We start from the raw sequence: 12463 nt of genomic DNA, 5'->3' as shown, positions 1-12463 counted from the left end.
CTGCCTTTTTAAAAGAATAGTTAGATTTTTTTTTAATTTTTAATGTCTGTTTATTTTTGAGAGAGAGAGAGAGATTGAGAGAGAGTGAGCGGGGGAGGGGCAGGGAGAGAAACACAGAATCCGAAGCAGGCTCCAGGCTCCAAGCTGTCAGCACAGAGCCCAACGCAGGACTCGAACTCCCGAATGGTGAGCTCATGACCTGAGTTCAAGTCAGACACTTAACCGACTGAGCCATCCAAGTGCCCCTAAAAGAGAGTTAGATTAAAGAAGGTAAATATAAACTCATGGTGAAACCCCTAAAACTGTCATAATGATAAAAATAAAAGCAGCTAACATTTGAGTGCTCTCAATTCAGAATTATGCTACTGAATTCTCACCACAACCTTATGGAATTGCTTCTATTTTTATTTTCATGTTACAAACAAGGAAAAGGAGAATTAGAGAGGCTAAATAGCATGCTTAAGTTCATCTCACAGCCAACCAGCAAAGGGAGGGGGAGTCCAGAAAGCCCATAGCCGTGCTCTCAAACGTTGCATTGTACATATCTCCACGGAATTGTGTGTTCAGTACTTAGAGACTGCCAGTCCAATGGCTAGAAAATTTTATCTTCCTAAGTAGAGTGAATGTGGCCTAGCAACGCAGCCTTCAGAGTCATTCATTCCTTTGTGGAGATTAAATCTAGAAATGGTACCGAGAAATAAATTTTAAAGAAAATTAAGTTAGGAAATGAGCTATCTCATCCCAAGTACCTTCCCTGCACACTGGAATACCTTGGAAGTATTGCCCAAACCAGAGTATTTGTTCAAACTTTCAAAATATTTTTAGTAATATGTAGAGATGCTTCTAATACAGTCATGAGTTCAAATAATGGATACAAAACTAGAGATATGCTATGATGATCAAATTTTTGAAAGGGCAAATATGAGTCCGAAACACACACGCTTATATAGTGCATATACCATGACTACACTAAACATTGCCTGGATGCTGGGGTGATAAGTGACTCTTGAATATTTTTGCATCTTTTGACCATTAATGAATGGAATTTTTGAAGCAGAAAACAAAGTACCAAGAAGTGGAGATTGTCTGTAAGAGAACATACTCTAAGGTCTGAGGGGACTTAGAGAACCATCAGAGAAGTGCCCCCTGAACTTCTCTGAGAAGGTTGAGGCCTCCTGAAAATCAGCTGAGAAATGGGGAGCCGTGTGGCATCAGGACATGTTGGTGTCACTAGGAGCATCCCTCAGCTCTCTTGGTCCCTCTACATTTTGAAAACATTGAGGTTACTCTTTGAATAGACTCTCAGGACCCCAAAGCCCTTCCAAAACACCAAGGGAATCTTCTCTCACCTACTCAACCAGGTAGACAACTTCAACCTGAGATAATGATTAGCTTCAACAATAAAGAGCTTGTGTCACATAAAGGGAGTCTGAAAGGAAAGGAGCCTAGTAGCTCCTAGATGGGCTCGAAGATGCTCCAAACCCTGTCTGTCCACCTTTCTAATCAGCTCCAACCTGCTTCCTTCTCAATCCCTAGGCTGCCATCGCCATTCCAAGCATCACGTTCAGGCAGGATGTCCAGAGGCAGAGGTAGGTCCACCCCTTTCTCAAGACTTTAAGAATGAAGACACCTTTCCTGAAAGACCCAGGCAGCTTCCTCCTCACATATTGTCATGTCCACTAAAGAACAGGTTTTGACTTGAGTGAATGTTTTGAAATCTCAGTTTCCACTTGCCTTCCTTTTGGTAGGAGCTATGGTATATACATCCTGGTGGCTAGTTCTGAAGCACCTCTCTAAGCAGAAATGTGCCCATCACGTTAGAGAAGAACAAAAGAGGCCAAGGATCCCATTCTGTTGACCCATGTGACTGTAGTAATTGTAGTAAAAGCTTAGTAGGTAGAATTTCTCTTCTGCTATAGTAGACACACTCTTGCTGCAAGATTTTGTTGGGACAATGGACCTCTTATTTTAAAAACATCTGCACATGGTTTGTTGGGTTTAATACAAGGTTTCTGGCTTGGCAGAATTTATGGGAGATACGGGGCAGTTTGCCTCCTGACATCTGAATACTTTGATAAGCAGAAACCTAGGCACGAGTGACACAGACTAGGTGCCACTTAACTTACTTTGCGAGCAGTATTGGCGGCAGTGGATGAGGATAAACAGAGGCCCAGCCCTGCTGCTTATGGTTCTAGGACAGCCAATGAACTCTTGGGACTGTGGTTGGATGTGAAGGAAGTTGGGGGAGAGGCATGGATATGAACGAACCCTTTGTCAGTGCACCAAGCTATTTCCCAGTTGTAGGAGCAGGCCTATCCCAACGTGGGTGGCCTTCTTTGGGAATGGCCTCTGCTCACATCCTGGAACTTGTTGGGGGAGGGGGCGATGTTCCACAAACTAGAGAATGCATCTTTTTTAATCCATCTGGGTATGCCTCCGTGTCTAGTCTGCTGTCCATCTACATATGATGACTCACTCCCTTGGCCAGACTGCTTACCTTTAACAACAAATGTTTTTCTTAGTAAAGCAAGCATTAGACGAGACTAGATCTACAGCAGTTAGAGCTTCTTGACATTGCAGGGGAGCAGGAGCCATTGCTGACGGAGCAGCAGACAGCTGTGTAGGGGAGGGTCAGCTGAGGTGTCCCAGTGTGTGGCTGATGGAGACCTGGGACATTCATAAACTTCATTCATCAGCAGCCCTCTTCCAAGCCACCATAAATAAAACAGCATCCAAATAGAGAACAGTGTGTTTCCTAGGCAAGGAAAAAAAAGTACTCCTTGCAACTTTGATTTGAGGCTTAGAAAAGCAGAATTCCAATAGTCTTCAAGCTCAAAGGGCTGCTGAAGGGGCCACACTGGGTTGCAAAATGGAAGACTGTTGAACTCTCTCCAATTCTGCTGCTTTAACCTTGTCCAGCAAGTATCATTTCTTCCCTGGGTTGCTGCCAGCTGCCTTCTAACTCCCTACTCTTGTCAATCCAGTTTCCACAGAGCAACTAATGTTCTGAAAAAACATAAACTAGCATATCATGTCACACTCTTGCTTAAAATCCTTTAATGTCTTCCCTTATACTTAAAATGAAATCTGAATCCCTCCCCATGGCACAATCTGGAGCTGTCTACCTTGCTAAGCACACCTTGTCCTGCCCTCCCCACCTTGCTCCAGCTCATTCCTGGAACAAACTAAGGTCATTCTCACATCACAAGTTTTGCAGAAGCTCTTTTCCTCTGCCTACCTCCCTGCTTCCAACACTGTTTGTATGTCAGTTCCTTAGAAAGGCTAATCATTCTACATAAAACTAGTCTCTAGTTTGATCCTTTTATAATTTGTAATTCATGTATGTATCTGTGTGTATTTGCCATTTTTCTTATTTTCATAATAAGAACGTAAGTTCCAGAGTGGGGGAACCATATCTGCCTTATTCTTTTTTGTGTCCCAGGCTCTGGCAATGAATATTTATTAAATGAGTAAATGTATTAGTGAATCAGGAGAGAAGTAGGAGGTAAAATCTCACCTCTTCTAAAAAAACATTTTCTGACTATGCCACCTGAAACGATCATCATAGCTTTTCTCCCTGTTCTTTTTTTTTTTTTTTTGCATTATTATCATTGTTAATATTAGCTCCCATTTTCTGACTGCATGTGGTGAATATTTTTCTAGGGATCAGACATATTTCGTGATGTAAGACTTATTTTCTCTCCTGATGATCTAACTGAAGTGTAAACAAACAATGAGAAAAGAGAATGACCACAGAAGACTGGAATTTTGAGGGGATCTTCACGAAGGATGCTCTACGTATTTAAGATCAATATTGAAAGGGGAATTAAGAGTTAGAAACTATATTTAAAAAAAGGGAAGGATACTCAAGACAAGGTAAATAGGAAGTTTGGAAAGAAATTAGAATGTGTGTAAAAATAATTGGATCACAATTGCAATTTATATATTTGATGTGACAGCAAATGGTTGTACAATTCTTATTGAGTACATAATTTCTACCATTTATATAGTCATTAATTGCTCCCTACTTTGTAAGGATATTCATTTGGTATCTTGAACCACAATTTGACTTGTGTGGTTTATATCATAAATCTGCTTTTCTTTCCAATGATATTGTAAACATAGTATAAACAAAGGCCATGTCCCATTCATCTTGATATCTATTGAATTTCAGATTATTCAAATTGGAAATCACTCTGGTAATCCTTTAGCTATATCTTCTACCTGAGAATGATACTCCTCTATGGAATACCTAACAAAAGATTATCCAGCCTCTTGATAAACTTTTCACAGAAAGATTCTCAGGAGGTAGCTTGCTTCAATATCAAATGGTTTTTTATGGCAGCAAGTTCTTAAATTTCTCTCCTTCTCAACTTTCCACTATTAATCCTAGTTAAGTCCTCCGGAATTATACAGAAAAAAAATTAATCCTTCTCTGCAAAATAGTCCCTTTCATATTTGAAGGCATAATTACTTTTCCTTTTGTCTGTTAATTTTTAGGCTAACTATTCCTATTTTCATTAGCTATTCCTCACTGATATTATCACTTATGTTCAAATACATCTGTTTTCTTAAGCAATCACACAATTATTATAAGCTCCATTACAAAACATACCCTGCCTGCTTTATTCACACTGCATTCATCCTACTTCAAATCATGGCTGGCATATTATAGGTGATCAAAAAAATTGTTAAGTGAGTAAATGAGGGGCCAGGAGTACCAGCTTTAGCCAGTGCAATAAAGCAAGAAAAAGGCATGTCAGGCATCCAATTGAAAAGGAGAAGTAAAACTATTTACAGATATCATTATCATTTGTGTAGAAAATGTACAGAATATCTAAAAAGATACTAGGACTAATATGTGAGTTTAGCAAGGTTGTAGGAGACAAGATCAAGTGTACACAATTATATTTCTATATACGAGCAACAAACAATAGGAGATTAAAATTTAAAATATCATTTATAATAATAGCCAAAAGTATGAGAAAGTTAGGGATAAATTTGACAAAATATATGCAAAATCTTTACACTGAAAGCTATAAAACATAATGTTGTGGAATTAAAGTGAACCTGAATGAAAAGATAACTACTTCCATGGGTTGGAAGTCTCAATACTGTTAAGGTATCAGTTCTCTTTAAATTGGTGTATAGATTCAACACTATCACAATCAACATCCCACCAAATTCTTTGAGAAATTGATAAATTGATTCTAAAACTGCTATGGAAATGTAGAAGGAAGGCCTTGAGTAGCCCAAATTTTGAAGAATATGAAAACAAAATCAAAGGGCTAACAATACTTGAATTTAAGACTTAGTAAAAGCTGTCATCAAGACAGTGTAGAACTGGCTTAAATATAGACAAATAGACCAAAGGAACAGAATAGAAAACCTGGTATAGACCCATACATAGATGAAAGCCAAAGCCAATTCAGTGGAGTAGGAATAATCTTTTTAACAAATTGTGCTGGAACAAAAGGATACCTATAAGCAAAACAAATAAACAAGAACCCATACCTTAAAAGGTAGACAAAGTCCAAATGGATCATACATCTAAATGTAAAATATGAAACTATAAAACCTCTAGAACACATGGGAGAAAATTTTTGTGACCTTAAGTTAAGCTGATTACATGGATAAGATACCAAAAGCATGACCCATGAAAGAAACAAAACATTGATAAATTGGATTTACCAAATTAACCATTCTACTCTTTGAAAGACAGTGTTAGAAAAATGAAAGTCTTTGAAATATTTCAGCCAAATAAATGAAAAAGTAAGACACAGACTGGTAGAAAATATTTGCACATGATGTATCTGATAAAGAGAACTTGTATTCAGAGCAAATGAAGAACTCTTAATGTCCAATGATAAAATAAACAGCCCAATTTAAACAATGGACAATAGAACTGACACTTCTTCAAAGAAAATACACTGATAGCAAATAAATACATAAAGAAGATGCTCAACATCATTAGTCACTAGGGAAACACAAATTAAAACCATAATGAGATACCTCAACAAGGCTAGCAAAAGTGTTAAAATACTGATCGTACCAAGTATTGGTGTGGATATGGAGGATTGGAATTCTGACATGCTCAGAGTAAATAGAAAATGGTAGAACCACTCTGAAAAAGGTTTGCAATTTCTTAAAAAAAAGTGAACATGTACACATGGTATTGCCCAAGAGAAATGAAAACTTACATCATACAAAGATTGCACATTGAATGTGAATGTCCAGAGCAGCCTTATTTGTAATGATTCCAAACTGGTAACAACCCAAATATCCATCAATTGGTGATGAATGAATAAATACATTTTGGCATATCCATGAGATAGAATACTATTCAGAAGTGCACAAAACAATAAAAATAAACCTCAAAATAATTATGAGGAAATTTAGAGAAAGAGTGCATAGTATAAATGTTCACTTATATAAAATTATAGAAGATGCAAGTTAATCTATAGTGACAGAAAGTAGATGAGTGGTTACCAGGAGTTAGAGTATCAGAGACAGGAAGGGGGAAATGTTACAAAAAAGCATGAAGAAATGTTTGTTGTTGGCATATATCTTCGTTTTCTTGACTGTGGTGATACTTTCATGGGTATATGATATGTTCACACTTATCAAAATTTACACATTAAATATGTATGATATATTGCATGGCAATTGTACCTCATATATGACATTAAAAAAAGAAGAGTGCAGCCTTGAAGTCAGTTAGATCTAGATTCAAGTTACGCCTTGTTCACTCATGTGCTGTGTGTGTGCCTTTGGACAAATTATTTAACCTCTCTGAGGATCAGTTTTATTTTAAGTTGATTCTATTAGAATCTTTTCAAACTTCGCAGAAAAGTGATATGAATGTACATAATAAGGGGTCTTATGTTGGAGGTCAAGCGCTTATGCTGGTGAAATTACACAGGCTCCACCCTCCCCATTTGTCCATTGGTTGACAAAGAGTTGAATGGTTTCCTGGGGAGCATGATCCCTGTCCTCCATTGAGCTTCCGCCCTACTCATATTTGTCTGATGTACTGGCAGGGCTGTAAAAGAAGCCAGGTAGCTGGAAAGACAATGAGAAGCTCCTGAGGTGCAGCTTCCCAGAACGGAAGGAGGAATTCAGGTGGTGATGCATAAAGGACAATATTGGCCAGCGATAGAAATGGAAGATACCAGAGCTCACGCTAAATCCAGCCATCCTGAAGACAGGTATGCTTTCCGAGGAAAGGGGTAAGTGTGTGGGGGCTGATAGGACTGCCTCACTACATCATACCCACTTTAGTGTCCAAGTGGCTTTATTAAGATATATTTCCAACTGCATACAACAGAAGGGTCTATCTGACTCTAGTCACAAACACATCACCCCAGCAATCAGGTCTTCAGTGTTGTGCACATCGATCTTGTTTCATTGACAGTGGGTGTGGTGGATTTCCATTCCTACTACTGGCAAGGAATGGCCAATACTGATTCATAGATAATGTCAGCATCCTGGGAGATTCCCCAAACAATTAAGACAAGAATATTCCTCAGGCAACTGAGGGATATTCTGCAACAAAAACAGTTAGGTATTAATTTTGACAAAACTACATCTGTAGTCATTGCAGGTAACACCTACGAAACTGAAGTTTCCCTTCGAAAAGAAGGGAAGGAAAAACTGCATTGAAGTTATTGTTTCCATAGCTTCTCAATAGATCATACCTCATCTCCAAACCTAATGGACGCATTTGTTTCTTCATCTTACTCAACTAGTCAGAAACACTCAACACATTTGTTAGCACATAACCTTCTTGAAACATTTTTTCTTGACTCCTGTGATACCACATGATCCAAATTTTTCTCCTACCTCTCTATTTACTTTGTTCTCCTGCCTCCCCATCCACCTTTTTTCCAAATGCATTTCTCTAACACAATCTTGTCTGCTGAACTCCACATTTTCACAGCCAATTGTCTATCCAGTATCTCTACATGGATAGCTCACAATATCGCAAATTTAATTTTTTCTTTTCCCTCGTAACTTTTTTCTTCAGTCTTCACCATCCTCACAATTATCTACCAACTAGCAGTGAGCCCAGAGACTGGGGAATAACCCAGAAGTTCTCTAGTCCACTGGTCTAGCAACTCTAGACAATAAGGAAGTAAATTCATCATGCTTGAAAAATTACCAGTAAATCCGTATGACCCTTACATCTTATACCTCCTTCCCATGAACTTAAAAACTATCAATTCTAGGAAAGTTTCAGGACATCATTGCAAAGTGTTCTGATATATAGTATACAGTCTAACTTCTACTTCCTTATTCCCCTATTCACCCACACTTAAACATTTAGAGTTTTTATTTATTTAGATCATTTCTCATAAATACTGCATGTGTAACGTCACTTCTATTGGATTTTGAACTATTTGTGGCCTCCTGAGGCATTTTCTTTTATCTCCACTCCTTCGCTAGCAGCCTTGATAAGCCTGCCTATCCAGGACTGCAGTTTCATTCCCAGAGGTAGTGTTACCTTTAGTCAGTGTGGCCACTGGGGAGTGAACCAAGATAAATGGAATTAAACTGAAACAATAGGAGGTTCAGGTTAAACACTGGGAGAAACATGTTGAGAACAGGTCACTTAGACACAGAACCAGTTTCCCTTGAGAATGTAGGAATATCTTCATTGTGGGTATTTCAGCATAGTTAGAATGAAGCTCAGCGAGAGTCACCATCTACTTAATAAGAGATGAGAGGAGTTCATACTACTTGGGCATGAGACTTAATACCATATGGAAAGGAAACATTTCATGGCCCATCCTATGTAAAATGTCCCCTTGTCTTATTCTTAAGCATCTACTCTTGACTCTGGAGAACAAGCTGGAAGCACCACATTTATGATGAAAATCATATCTGTTTTGAATCATGGATTACACATTTGTTTTGAAGAGTTTCTTTGAAGCTATTAGTCTAAGACCATTTTACAAGGCCTGATGGAGTTGTCTATACACACTTAGCACTTAGTTTCTGTTGATAATGCTGTTAAATGAAGTTAGTGCTCTAATAAGTGTAACAATGAAATCAAATCTCTCTTCCCCACAGGCTAGGGCATGATGCATTCCTCTAGCAGAATGGTGGTGTCTATCAGTCAAGGGATTTGTAATCAGATCTGCAATCGGACAGGTAAGAAGTGTTGGTGTAGGAACTTGCCTTATCATTAATACTCCTTGCTTTCCATCTTTGTTGGTCAGAGGCCCTGTGCAAATCAGATCAATTGACTGCATTCTTAATTGTTTTTCTTTTAACCCATCAATTCTTAATTTGGCATTCCCTCTATTGACACATGTCACCCTTATTGAGGGCTAATCATATTAGTTTTAGAATAATAAATATATCACTCTGACATAAACAAATTAACATATTTAATAAGCTCACAATAGTGCAATTCCCCAGCTTTCACTGGCTTCACCTGTGGATTTGCAATGAAGTTCATTAAAGGTGATGGGGAAGAAATAGCATCCTTCTTCATAGCTTTTAGAGATTTTGAATGGCTCTGAAGTAAAGGTTACATGTTGGTTGCCTGTGGGCAGGATTGAGTCTGTACATATATATTGTTTGGCCCACGTAATGCTACCAAGAAAGTTGATGGGAGCTTTGGTTCCATTGGTAATGTCTCAGGAGATTGAATTCTCCACTGAAACATTCTGATAATCTCTAACAATAGTGCCTGGACTGGCAAAGTGGATTTGCACAAAGGGCAGAATTATATTAAAGAAAAAAATTCAGATTTTGAAGGAGTTGCCACATAAACTGTAACTCGGGTTGTGAGTTTCAACAATAGATGTTTTATCTATTGTTTATTCCTTGTTTAACCTATTATTTATACCTTTTTGATTTTATAATATACTTCCATTAGTGTTTTTTTTTTCCTAACTGGTTGGCCTCTGGCACATCAAATCTCAGTTATATCCCCTTATTTCTGCTGATGACTTATCTCCTTACTTTACTGAAGAGAATGAAGGCATCTTTTGGGAACTTAGACTCAATGTCCCTCTTCTCCACGACATCATTTATGTTTCTTGGGGGTTTATTTTATCCTCTTTTAATTTCCTTTGGTTATATAACCATGCTTAGAATTCATCTGTCAGCTTTGTTTTGCTTTTTACTATTATTTATCTCATCTTATTAATTAGTCAATAATTCGAAAGAAAACATTTATTGAACTCCTATTGGTAGGTGCACTCCATTAATTGACTGGTTCTTTATTTTTACAGCTAAAACAAAAAGATCTATAGACAAATAGTTTTTAAACCATTAACAATACTATAATGAGAAAGTACTCAAAGAAGATTCTTCAAGGAACTGTAAGATTACAGAAGAGGAGATGGGGGTTCATTCTGCCTTTGGTGCATGGAATGTAAGGAGCTAGACGTGGGGGATAAGAGATGCTTGTAGAGCGTGTAAGATGAGGCAACTTTAGTAAATCCAAAAGTGGATTTACTGATGAAACTTACCCTTCATGGCCTTGCACCTGCACGGATCTCTTCCAATGTGTGCTTATGGTCACGTGTTTTTGTACAAGGTATTTTAAGCCCTGTTGTTTAAGACCATTTTCTCTTTCAACTCCAACATCCCCTCCAGCATACTTCCCCTTGACTCAGGTGGCCTTGGAGAAGACGTAGGCTTTTTAAGGCTATAATTAGGGGAAAGCTGACTTGGAAAAAGTTTAGGCTAGTGAGATACACTTCAGTGGTCTGCAGTCACATCTACGTGCAACGACTGCCAGCCGTCCCAAGGTACGTATGGGTTCCAGGATATTCCTCTCACATATTGTATCACTTCACCCAGGGTTAGGAGACAAAGTTGCAGGGCCAGAGGTCATATCTCGATATGAACGTTTTCTAGATGCCCGACACTACAACAATGTAGACAGAGGAGGAAAAACAAGATTTAAAATGTGCAGAAGCAGAAGTTAATTTGTGGAAAGTCCTTCTGGCCATTTGATGTATAAAATTATAAATAAAAGAGGATTTGATCTCACTGATAAGTGGTCAAATTGAAAGTCCTCTTCTGCCAGGAATATACTCAGTAATGCCTCTTGGAACTTAAATGAATGAGGGGCATTTAGGTGTCTGGCTGGTTGAGCATCTGACTCTTGATTTTGGCTCAGGTCATGATCCCAGAGTTGTGGGATCGAGCCCCGTGTCAGGCAGTGCACTGAGCGTGGACTCTATCTAAGATATTCTCTCTCCCCCTCAGCCTCTATTCCCTGCTTGCACTCTCTTTTCTCTCTCTCTCTCTCTCTCTCTCTCTCTCTCTCTCTCTCTATATATATATATATATATATATATATATCAACATAAAAAAAGAACTTATATGAACAATACTAGAAAAAATGTTTCCCAAATTTAACAACACTTTTAAAAATTGACATGATCTTATTAATAATAAGTTATAAAATTTAAATAAACTTTTTAAAAACTATCAATTAAAACACACATTTCATCAATGCTGAAGGAAAGATCAACTCATTTTTATATTTCCACTTTCCAGGACAGGATTACAAAATTGTTTTCATATAAAGAAATAGAATATGTGGGCAACTAATATTGGAAAAATCATATTATATAGTTCTGTCATAAGGCTAATTCATAAAAACATTATATAATTTTTTTGATTCAGGAAACTTTATAATAAATATAAATTATTATTTTTAATATGAAATGTATTGTCAAATTGGTTTCCATACAACACCCAGGGCTCATCCCTCAATGCCCATCATCCACCCTCCCCTCACTCCAACCCCCCATCAACCCTCAGTTTATTCTCAGTTTTTAAGAGTCTCTTATGGTTTGGCTCTCTCCCTCTCTAAGTTTTTTTCCTTCCCCTCCCCATGGTTTTCTGTTAAGTTTCTCAGGATCCACATAAGAGTGAAAACATATGGTATCTGTCTTTCTCTGTATCTGTCTTTCTCTGACTTATTTCACTTAGCATAACACTCTCCAGTTCCATCCATGTTGCTACAAAAGGCCATATTTCATTCTTTCTCATTGCCAAGTAGTATTCCATAAATTATTTTAAAATTTATAGCATGTGATTTGTTTTCTAATTCTAAATTTATATTTATAAATTTGTATTATTTTTCTTAAAGAGGGCCCCCCAAATTATATAAACTTCTAGCAGCACAAGCCAGATAAATGTCCCACTCAAATAGGCAAATCAAGTTGGAATAAAGCAAATTCAACAAAGGGACATTTTAAAAGTGTGGACAAAAGCGAGGGGAACCATAAGGGATAAGGTATCATATCTATTACCTATCTGGGATCAGCTCTGGGCCTGAAGAAGCAAGGCAACAGTACTGGAACCCAGAAGGAAAGAACCCTGTAGAGAAGAACCCAACATCAATATGAGTTGAGTACTTTGTTTGGGGAATCCAAAGACACCAAGATAACCAAACTGGGACAGATTGAGGAAATACATAGGCAGACCCTTA

Source organism: Panthera pardus, unplaced genomic scaffold (assembly GCF_024362965.1).
Source record: "Panthera pardus isolate Hobbes unplaced genomic scaffold, ASM2436296v1 HiC_scaffold_24, whole genome shotgun sequence".
Taxonomy (NCBI): domain Eukaryota; kingdom Metazoa; phylum Chordata; class Mammalia; order Carnivora; family Felidae; genus Panthera; species Panthera pardus.
The sequence above is the reverse complement of the archived record's forward strand: the minus strand, read 5'-3'. Positions refer to the sequence as shown.